Below are 11,936 nucleotides of genomic sequence, written 5' to 3'. Positions count from 1 at the left end.
TCTTGGTTTTAGTTGTCTGTTCGTTTGGGTTCAATCTGTGGTTGGATTAGGGCATTTGGTTTTTCTGTTCTTTGAGATGTCTGTTACATCTGTCCCGGATAACTTTTTTCACATAAGGAACTTTTAGATTTAAATGTTGTGTTTCATTCGAAACATACCAAGGCGCGTTTGCTAATATCCTTAAAATTCTGGATTGAATTCTAAATATTATGAAATCGGTAGATTCACTTGAACATCCTCAGAGCTCTATTCCATAGGTCCAGATTGGTTTGATAATTGTTTTATATACAGGGTGTTCTGATTTGTTTCCGACAAACTGAAATGGGTGATAGATCACATCATTTAAAGCAAAAAAGTTCCTATGAACATGGGTCCGGAAGTGCTTCGTTTCCGAGATACAGGGTGTTAAAGTTGAAAAAATAATTCGCGTTTTCTTTAATATGTTTTGACTGCTTCGAAATCCTTTCATGAAATTTTTCCTATTCAAAAATTAAATTTAAATTCATTTTGAAAATTTCTAAGGCGAAATGCATGCGAATTTTCTATGGCCTCTAATAAGTAGAAGTGGTATGCTATGTAATTGTTGTTTTTAAGTGTTCTGAATATTCTGTTTCCTGAAATATTGCGTTGTTGGGATGCTTTACGAATACTGAGTTTCTATTTTCTTCGAAGGTCTGTAAAATCCTATTTCTCTGTAGATGATTTCTTCTTTGTATGCTTCGTTCGGGCCTTTGGTAACCAATACCATTTTCCTGTATTTGTTGATAAGATATTGACTTAGTTAACTATAATTATAATTAATGACATCTGAACCTAACACACTTTAAATCTGTCATTGTGTATAGCCATTTTAAATCTATTGCCGCAACAATTGTTGAATGTAAATCAATCAATCATTCGAAGATGTCATTTGTGCATTCAAAAGAACGGTGGACATTTCGAACACCTCCTTTAAAAATTATTATGTTATTTTGTTTTGTTCTAAATTATTACTTCTAAAAAATATTTAATTTAAAATTATTACAAATTTGTTTCTACATGTTTTAGAGATTACAAAAATATGGATTTGGCTTTAAATGTGTTTTTCTATGAAACGGTTGCCCCTAGCAACTTGAATGAGGTATACCTTTTTTAATTAGAAAAGTCAGGGAAATCGATTTTTTTTAGTCCAGAATGACGTACAGGGTAGCACAGAAAAGTTGCAATGGTTTAAAGGGGACGAAATGATTGCCAGTGGCGCCCTCTAGAAAATACAACCAAATAGACCACAAATTTGAATTTCTCACCTCAAAAAACCCTATGTACCAACTTTCATGCAATTATTTGGAATCAGTCGAAAGATATTTAAGAAAACGCTAATTATTTTTTCAACTTCAACACCCTGTATCTCGGAAACGAAGCATTTCCGGACCCATATTCATAGGAACTTTTTTGCTTAAAATGAAGTGATCTATCACCAGTTTCAGTTTGTCGGAAACAAATCACCCTGTATATATCTGGTATTATTTTTGTGATATTTTTCTTCTTCTTCTTCTTGAATATAGTCTCGATCTGTTTACGCGATTAACATGTTTTTTTTAGTAATGAAAATTTATCTCAACCAAAATAGAATTTATATATTCAAAGGGTTTGTTTGCTGGTTCAGAGCTATAAGCTCGCAAGTAACTTTGTAAAATCTTCTCAAGTCCTCAAGAATATTACAGATTCGCTGGCCATTTTGGTTTTAGTTGTCTGTCCGTTTGGGTTCAATCTGTAGTTGAATTAGGGCATTTGGTTTTTCTGTTCTATGAGATGTCTGTTACATCTGTCCCTGTCATTCTTTCACATAAGGAACTTTTAGATTTATATGTTGTGTTTCATTCGTAACATACCAAGGCGCGTTTGCTAATATCCTTAAAATTTTGGATTGAATTCTAAATATTATGAAATCGGTAGATTCACTTGAACATCCTCCTATAGGTCCAGATTGGTTTGATAATTGTTTTATATATAAGAGCCTTTTTTTGCAATTCATACTTTGAATTTTTTACCAATGAGCAAATAAAGCTCTTCGACTTTCGGGTCAACTTGTTTTCTTTCTTTAGTTATATGTTCTTTCAACAAGAGTTGTTAATTAAAATACATTATCAGATATTTTGTTGATTGAGATTCGAAAAACTGTGTATTATTGAATTGTATTCGAGAAACCCTAGTAAGTGAGAAGTTGAACTCATTTAATCTCAATAATTTTATTGGCCACTCGCTAGTATAGCGGTGTTATCAACAAATGTGTTGTTGTGTCTCTGTGTATGTAACAAACACAACAGTGAACCCAAAATGCTTCCTTGCGGGATTCCAGATGTAGAAGGGAGATCATCCGTCATGTTCATCCGTCATTCACTCCGACTCTAAATTTATTTTCAGTGAGGTAATATCCTTAGAGATTGAAGTATGTTGGTGATAGCAACTTTTGTATTTTTCATAACAGGCCAGAATGCCAAACTTTGTCAAAACTTGGCTGACATTCAGGAATACCGATGTGCAATTCTTTTTTCTTCTAGTGTTTTATTAACCACTTGAACAATTTTTTGGACTTTCTGTAGGTACTGTCGAATGTTCTGGTGAAGATTCATCCACTATTTGGGTAGTTGTTTATTCTTCGAGAGTCAAATTTATCAGGAATTTTCGAGGTGACAGGCAGCAGGCTGATTGGACGGTATGAGGTGACGCAGTTTGGGTCTTTTCCTGGTTTTGGAATCATGATTATTTCTGCAGCTTTAAAATGTTCTGGCCAGAAGTTTTGTCTTAGGATGGGGTTGAGATATTCATAAGTCATTCATTGTTTTGGTAACTTTTTTTTGGCATATGAAGCATTTTTCACTTCAGGTGATTCATTTGAAATTTCACCTCAAAGATTTTGAGGGGTTTGATTGGTCTTGTTCTATGGGATGTTTTCAGTAGGTACTTACAAATAGAGATCCATGACATAGCTTGATTTTCAAGCTAGTAATAGTTTTTCAATATCAAGTCAAGTATTTATTTATCAAGTACTTCAACCATTTCAAGCTGCTCGATTTTCCGCAGTATAAATGTGTTGTGTCATTTCAATAACAAGAAATGATGGAATGAGAAGTAAGCTTGCAAAAAACACTTTAATTTATTGAACTGATTGTATAAAAAAACCGAAAATATCAACTTTTTCGAAAAAGAAAAATAAATTAAATCACTTTAAATCATAACAAAATAGTGAAAAAATAAAGTTTCTTAATATTGAGAAGCCTCCAGGCTTTGTTTGATTTCATAATTTTCCATCCAGGATCTAAGAAGCATGAGACATCTTATAGATTTGTCGCCTAACCTATTGCGAGTTTTTGTAACTGTAAAAGCAGCTCTGGAAAATTGTCTTTCAACAGGAGCTGAAGATGCTGGATTTGATAAAAAATTCTTGGCCGTTTTGGCCAAATTTTTAAAGAGATTTCTGTAACTATCAAAATCTACCAATAGATTTCATAGAAATGTAAAAAAAATACTAATAAAGTTACACTGGAAATGCTTCAGTCTCTCGGTGCTCGAGGAATCCCCTTATTTAGTCCAAGAGCGCACAAGATTGCAGAAATATATGCCGTGCGACGCATGCATATCAAGCTCAAGTAATATCAAGTAGCTTGATATCAAGTCAAGCAAATAATATCGAAAATCAAGTCAAGTCAAGCTCAAATATGTAATTTTTCACGTAAAGTATTTGGTTAAAATGTCAAACTACTTGGTTAGATGAATCCCTATTCAAAAATATCCGCGATATCAACAAAACAGTTACGGCGTTACTCAAAGCATACAAACCCGTTTGTCCTTTTGCCGTCCGAGGACGACGCGGTCTCAACATCACACGGTGTGTTTTGATACAAATTGTCCGATCTGTTGGCTCCTCTCAACGCAAATTAAATCGAAAAGCCCATTTCGAGATGTGTCTCGTAAAAAAATCCATGTCATCCGCCGTCTCAAATGATGTTTTATTGTGTCTCACGTGGCGATTTCTTGTAATTTTTCCGTTCCTGTTCAGTTGCCGGTATTTCAATACGCACCGAGTTTCTCGGTCTCGGCTGGAGGCCAATAAAATCGTTGATTTAATGGTGGAGCAGATATCCAGGATTAATTTATGGTAATGGAATCGGAATTGTATTTTACGCGACCCGTGGAAATAATCTAGGGATTTGCTCTCTCTCGTTACTTCTTCATTCAGTCGGATCGGAGTTTAAAAGATGAGAATCTTCGGTTAGATCGTTCCGTGTTGTCGGAGATTGGACTTCCTCATATAGCTCCTCTCATGGCCTGTTTCACCAGTTGCTGATAAAGTTCCGGATATGTAGCCAGCGTATGCTGAATAATAGTATCGGATAACTTTTTCCGTTTCACCGCTCAGGTACTGGATAAAATTAGTATAGTATAACCAAAGTTACTTGCACTAGTCCATAAAAACGCTTATTACTTATTTTCAAGTATCTACTGTTAGGCAATAAATTCACCGGTCCCAAGGAAATTTCTGGGAACTTGGAAGACCCTTGTATAATCGAAATATTCTAGCTTCCTCCAAGTGACTTTGGATATACTATACTATAATATCTAGCTGATAATTTAATAAGAGAAAGGTTTGGCAACGTCGCATATATTTTTGCTACTGGTTGAAGAAACATTGGGTGAAACCTTTTAACTTGTTGATTTATGTATCTCTGATGATTTGTGTTAACTAATAATCAACATGGTTTGTGGGCCCAGCCTTGTCATCGCATTTAAATCATAGACTTAATACTTAATATATTTTAGGTGTACAACTTAGCTTCTGCCGTTTTGCAATATATGGCTGTAGCGGTAAGTGATAGTAGATCGAAGATGTCAACAATGAGCTCAGATATTTGTGAAAATAACGCCATCGAAATATTAGTCGATTTGTGTCTGCATGAAAAAGTTGAGGGAGGTGTTAATTTTCTGCTTTAATATGAAGAAATCTGGGGCTGAGGCTCATCGAATGCCCTCAAATTCCTAAAGTAAGACCGCTATCAGTGAAATTATGTGCCGAGAGTGCTTTCAACGCTTCAAGAACAGTGATTTTGACGTCGAAGACTAGCGGTGAAGAAGAGAAGGTTTTCGAAGATGCAGAATTGGGGGCATTACTTAATCAACACTAGTGTCAAACGCAACAAGAATTAGCAGGTTCATGGGGAGTGACGCAACAATCCATTACAATGTACCTGAAAGTCATGGAAATGATTCAAAAACAAGGAAATTGGATGCCGTACGAGTTGAAGCCGAGAGATGTTGAACGGCGTTTGTTTGCTTGAGAACAGCTACTTGCAAGGCAAAGATGGAAGGGATTTGCGCATCGCATTGCAACTGGAGACGAAAAATTAGTTCATTACGATAATCCCAAGCGCAGAAAATCATGGGGATATCCCGGCCATGCTACCACGCTGACGGCCAGACCGAATATTTATGGTACCAAGGTTATGCTCAGTATTTGGTGGGACCAGCTGGGCGTAGTGTATTACGAGTTTTTAAAACCGACTGAAACAATCATAGACGATCGTTATCGAAAACAATTGGAATCGGAATTGTATTTTACGCGATCCGTGGAAATAATCTAGGGATTTGCTCTCTCTCGTTACTTCTTCATTCAGTCGGATCGGAGTTTAAAAGATGAGAATCTTCGGTTAGATCGTTCCGTGTTGTCGGAGATTGGACTTCCTCATATAGCTCTTCTTATGGCCTGTTTCACCAGTTGCTGATAAAGTTCCGGATATGTAGCCAGCGGATGCTGAATAAACGGCGCACATAGGTCAATTTTAACGATCTACGCGGCCAAAAATATTTTCTCACTTTTATCATTTATATTCGGTATTTATCGTTTCTATGCAGTATTATATGTCTGATTAAAGATTTTTCAATTAGTTCATCTCGTAGAATGTAAATAAAAAACATTGGAATAGAAAAAAAAGTCGGATTTCGTTAATGAAAAGCCGTGATATTCAAAACAAATGTTGGATTTATTTCATTTTCACGTTGAGTGAAACAATTTCTCCGCAAAATAACATAAAAATACATATAATAATCTTAGTGCAGTAATAATATTTTTATTCAATTAAAGAGTCATCTTCCTCGCAATCTGAATTGGGTTCGAGTTGGAATCCGTCGGCAATAGCATTTCTATTGTTTCAGGACAAAAACTTTTTGATATTTATGTTTTTTTGGGCCTCTGACTGCTTATCAATTGATCCGAAGTCAATAGTAATATGTGATATACATCAGGGTTGCATTGTTCTCTAGAAAACTTTTTAGCGAAATTCTCACGATATACGCGGAAATGTTTATTACGCGCTTCTGCAGCGTAGCAGCAAAGCTGTTTCAATGATAGATTCTCCATGTATTAAAATCGTTGTTTAATTGTTTTTCTCCAATTCTGTGGTTATTCCGTTCATTCTTCCACATCTTGTAGAACAAAATCGTGCGAGAATATATCAGAAACGCACAGTTTTCATGGTTATATTTTATTATTCTATGTTGGCACTCCGAACTTTCCGCTACGGCTTTATCTGTCAATTCATCAAATTGCCTTAAAGAAATCAGTTCTGCCAACCAACATTTTTCAATGCAAAAATCACTAAATTATATTTATGGAAATATTTCATTAATTTCAATGAAAATGCAATGAATTAGAGAAAATAATGTATAATACTCGTATAGAAGGCTCATTCTACCACTCGTTCATTCCAAAACTCGCCACTTCGTGGCTCGTTTTTGAATTTTGAACTCGTGGAAGAATATCAATGCCTTCTGCACTTGTATTATAAATAACTATTAAATTATTATCACTAGTGCCATAGTTCGATAGTAAGTGATTTTCCAGATAATCGAGTTTTGTTTCAAAATTTGGTAATTTTGGTCTTTCATTATTCCATAAAGGTAACTCCGGGTAACAGTTTTCACACCTGATGTTCCGGTAGTTTCTAAAATAACGATAAACAATGATTAGCGAAATAATTTGTGAATTTGGATAAAACCAAAATCATCAAATTTCAGATAAGGGACGGTCTTGATTTCACTGTAGACCTTTCAGACTTCAGCCTCAGGTCATCAGAGTGTGTCAGTTTTCTGGGAGTACGCGTGGACAGTGGGTTGAGATGGTCCTTCCACATTGATCACGTATGTAACAAAATAAGTAAATCCTACTTTGCTATTTCCCGCCTCAAGAGTTCACTATCATTAGATTCTCTCGTTGGGGTGTATTTTAGTAGTGTATATAGTCACCTTTGCTATAACGTGGTTCTGTGGGGTTCATCCCCATATGCTGGGCGTGTATTTGTTGCACAGAAGAGAGTACTTCGTCTCATTTTCAACCTGAGTCCTCGAGACTCATGTCGCCCTATATTCAAGGAAAATAAAATATTATCATTTCCTTCTATATACATGTTCAATTGTCTAATTTATGTACACCAAAAATTAAAAAAACTTAAAACATGTACAGATTTTCATAGCTACAATACTAGGCATAAGGATATTTTATGTATTCCCAAGCATAACACTAAAAAATATGAGTCGTCACCTACTTTCACAGGAATTAAATTATATAATCACTTGCCTAAACATTTTAAGAGACTTGGTGAAAAACAATTTAAGAAAGAAGTAAAATCAATGTTGATTGACAATTGCTTTTATAATATTCAAGAGTTCTTTACTAATTCTATCACTTAAGATTTTTTTAATACTAACTTTTGCCAACATTGTTATCTTCATATTTTCAATATGTTGTTATTTTCTTTTTTTCTTGTTGACTATTCCTATAAATTGTATGATGTCTTAAAGGAGGAATAAATTATTGTTATTGTTATTGTTAATAAAAAAATTGAAATTTTTGTTGGAAAAAACTATGTCGTTAAAAATCGCCATCGAACACAATTGATGCGTTGGAGCCCAGCATTGAAGGACAAACGGCCGCAATACAACGAGAGACATGGTAAAGTGATTTTACAGCATGACTATGCTCGACCCCATGTTGCGAAAGTGGTCAAGACATACTTGGAAACGTTGAAATGGTAAGCCCTACCTCACCCGCCGTACTCTCCAGACGTTGCTTCCTCGGACTATCACTTGTTTCGATCAATGACACACGGCATGGCTGAACACTGCCTGTCTCATGAAGAAATACAAAATCGGATGGATTCGTGGTTCTCTTCGAAGCGGGATCCGTGCGCTGTCCGAAAGATGGGAGAAAGTAGTGGCCAGCGATGGACAATACTTTGAATCATAGATGTATAACCAGTCTTTTACAAGAAAATCTCAAATTTCGTAAAAAACGACGGAAGCAAAGTTGTACTCCTATACAGGGTGAGTCTTTGACTTGTACATATATTTTAACCCAAGATTCCTGAGGTCAAAAGAAACACTTTTTTCCTTTACCATTTTTTCCGATTCGGCCCGGTTAAAAAGATACAGGCTGTTGAAAATCGTTAAAAAAATGTGATTTTCGGCTATATCTCGTAAATGGTTGTATCGAAGGAAATGATTTTTGAAATATAGCTTTTTTTTGATGTGATACATCTTCTCCGAACACCAGATTCCATACACATTCTTCTGTTTCTTTGTTATGAACATAACATACCATAAAAATACCAGAAATTCGAAGAAACCAACTCTTAATAGTAATTTGAACGTTCATTGAAGAATATTTGGCTAATTTGAAAAATAAAAGTATTCTTCATATTTTCTCGTACAAAGCGCCGTTTTCGAATAACTTGATCTTAAAAAAAAAAAATTATCTGTGAAATTCGAAAAATTGGGTACTTTGGCTGAATGCAACTCTGTTCTATTGTGGAAAAAAAAACCACAGAAATGAATATTTACTATGAAGTCATGTCTCAGATTTAAGAATTGAAGTACTAGCCAACTTAGTTTGAAAATGAAGTTATTTGAATAAGCTCACCTCAACTCCTCGATTTGATTAAAAATCACTGAGCTTTGGCACAGCTCTGATAATAAGAAGATACTTCACTAAAATCAACATTCTTTTTGAAAAGTCCAGATTATTCATAAAACCCATGTTTAAAAAAGTTTTCACAAAATAGTCCCATTATAATGACAACAATCAATATCCCACTAAAGACTGCTGCTATCGAACAATACTGTATTCTTCTTCGGCTCATTCAAACTCACATCGAAACATATCACTAGGACTAGGTACATACTAGACAAATTTTCATGTGATTAAGATTGAATACTTTTATTCTTTTGCTATTCCATAAATTCATCCTAAGAGCTTATGATTGACATACTTCCAAGAGGGCCATAATTGTTTTAATGTGAAAACAAATTAGGTGAGTTGAAAGAAACCAAATATTCTATTGTGGATATTTAAATTGAATACTTCTCATTTATTTTCAATGCCAAAATCAAGATGAATTAAGTAGTAAAGTTGGCTATAATGTAGGTACACATTAACAACAAATTTGATTACAAGTGGAGTCTAACATTTTCCATTGATTACAGAGCCAGAATATTTTACATATTTCCATATTTTCATACTGATGGTTTCAAAAATATTGATGCATTTCAATATTTTTATGAGATAGTTGGAACAAATCAAATGCTTCATTTCATAACAAATATCTTATAACAATAACAGTGTAAACTGTAAATGAAAATTTTAGGTTAGAACTTAGAACATAGAATATTCGAACCGAACTGCTGTGTTTATATTTGGCATCATTCGAAATTTGAAATTCAAACTTAAAACCACAGATTACTATAGTCTGTGTTAGATCTTTCATAGATGAATATTATTTATTTGAGATTTTAAGGTTAATTCTTGCACGAAAAATAAACAACGATATCATATAAATGAAATATAATGAATGAATGGATATGAGTATCAGAGCTAATATGGGTGGTAGCGAGCTCAATTCGTTATAATTATCGAAAATGAAATAGAAATCAAGAGAAGAATATTTAATCTTTAGCGTCAACGAAATTGGAATAACTCATTTATTTGATTATAAACACTACTTTGTTCAACAAATGGAATGTTAAACGTGAGTTTATGATGGTTTTTCTAATTTAGTAGCTTATTTCCAAGGTTCAAGAGGTATATCTTATGCTTGAGAAAACTTCAGTGTTCCGGTTTTCAGGGGTGAATTAGCTCATTTTGAAAATTTAAAATGGCTATATCTTTTTAACAGGGCCGAATCGGAAAAAATGGTAAATGAAAAAAGTGTTTCTTTTGACCTCAAGAACCTTCGGTTAAAATATATGTACAAGTCAAAGACTCACCCTGTATAATTGATAAAAAAAGCTACTTGTCTTTACCAGCAATTGAAACGTGGATAAAACATTTCGACGACATAAACGATAGCAATAATAACAGAACATACTTCCATTACGACATACATTGTAACAGTCAATTAATAATAATCACGGTAAAAGTGATTAATTCAAGAACATAATAAATCCGAGCTTCATTTGTAGTAGCGAGGACCATTCAAAGTTTTATAGCCTTTGACCATAAAAAGCGAGATGGTAGTTTTATGAAGACGTGTCTTCAACATCCTCTTATTGTTGTCTTCTCGATCCAACGCGAGTTTGCTCTGCATCGAACACAATCAAAATGACAAGTAATAATATGTCGATTGCCATGTTACCGCCTTCCTTATTACCCCTATAATGAATGTAAACAGTTGAAAGTGTAGCACTTTATTATATTGCCTTTTTTTTTAATTTCATCGCGTTCTTCTTTAGTCTCATATGATAGAAACCGATATATTATGTCTGGAATGGCAACTTTCTCGGCTGATTTCAATATAGATATTTTTGTTATGAATTGATCTCATTCGCGATGAAATTTGCATAAATTTCGTTACCTGATTGAGATCTGAAATTAATTTCGCATCGATGATCGATTATGGATTGAGATGGTTTAGTCGGGTTGCTTATCAGGAACTTGGCAATTTACATCTGTTCATCCTCTGGATGCCCACGATAACGATTAGCAATGAATCTGAGGATGCTCCAAAATGATTGAAAACTAGGAGGATATAAAATTCCATGCAATTTATAACTAGTTATGAATGGAAAACATCAAAACTTCAAAAGAATGTTTCGATTTCTTTTTAATATCGAAAATTAAGAATTTCTCCAGAAAGATTTGACATTCGAAACAAAAAATGTTAGAGAAAATAGCTTACATAGCAAAAATGATCACAAAACAATCTTAATTTGGATGTAAGTTAGCTTACTGTCTTACATCTACTTTGATAGAAATTGAGAAGCATTCAGCTTTATTAAGTGAAGAAAAATTTCCTTTCTATATTTTTTCTGCAGTTGTCATTGTTCTTTTGTGAAATCTTTAACATTTTGGTGGTATAGCTGAACTCTTTTCGCAATATTCTCTCAATCTTATCGTTTGAACCGTTTGTGGAAGAAAATAGAAATTTTTTTTGGATTGAAGCATATTTTGTGTCCCAACTGGAATTGTGAACTGGGAAATGATTCAGTTTCACTACAAAAATACAAGAAGAATCAGTAGACAACAGACTGTATGAGGCAGTCTTCACGAAGATATTTCCTATCAACTGATCGATGCCAAGGTACGGAGAAAAATCTTATAAGCCCGAGCAAATATTGAATATTAACGTTCACAATTATTTGAATAATTTCAATAGATCTTTTGTGTCCTATCAGTTGTTATCGGAAATTCATATAAATAAAAATTAATGATACACTAGCGAGTAAACCTGCATTATACGATTTGTGCACGTGTGTTGGGTAAATAATAACAAATAAGTGAGAGATTATGTAAGAAAATGTAATACTTCTAGATAACGATAATACACAAGCATTTTGAAATCTCGGAAGGTAGAGGTCAAGTCGATTTCTCGGTTGAGGAAAAATATTGAGAATTCGTCAGCCGGAAAAAA

The sequence above is a fragment of the Harmonia axyridis genome, chromosome 7 (assembly GCF_914767665.1).
Source record: "Harmonia axyridis chromosome 7, icHarAxyr1.1, whole genome shotgun sequence".
Classification (NCBI taxonomy): Eukaryota; Metazoa; Arthropoda; class Insecta; order Coleoptera; family Coccinellidae; genus Harmonia; species Harmonia axyridis.
This window is presented reverse-complemented; position numbering follows the sequence as displayed.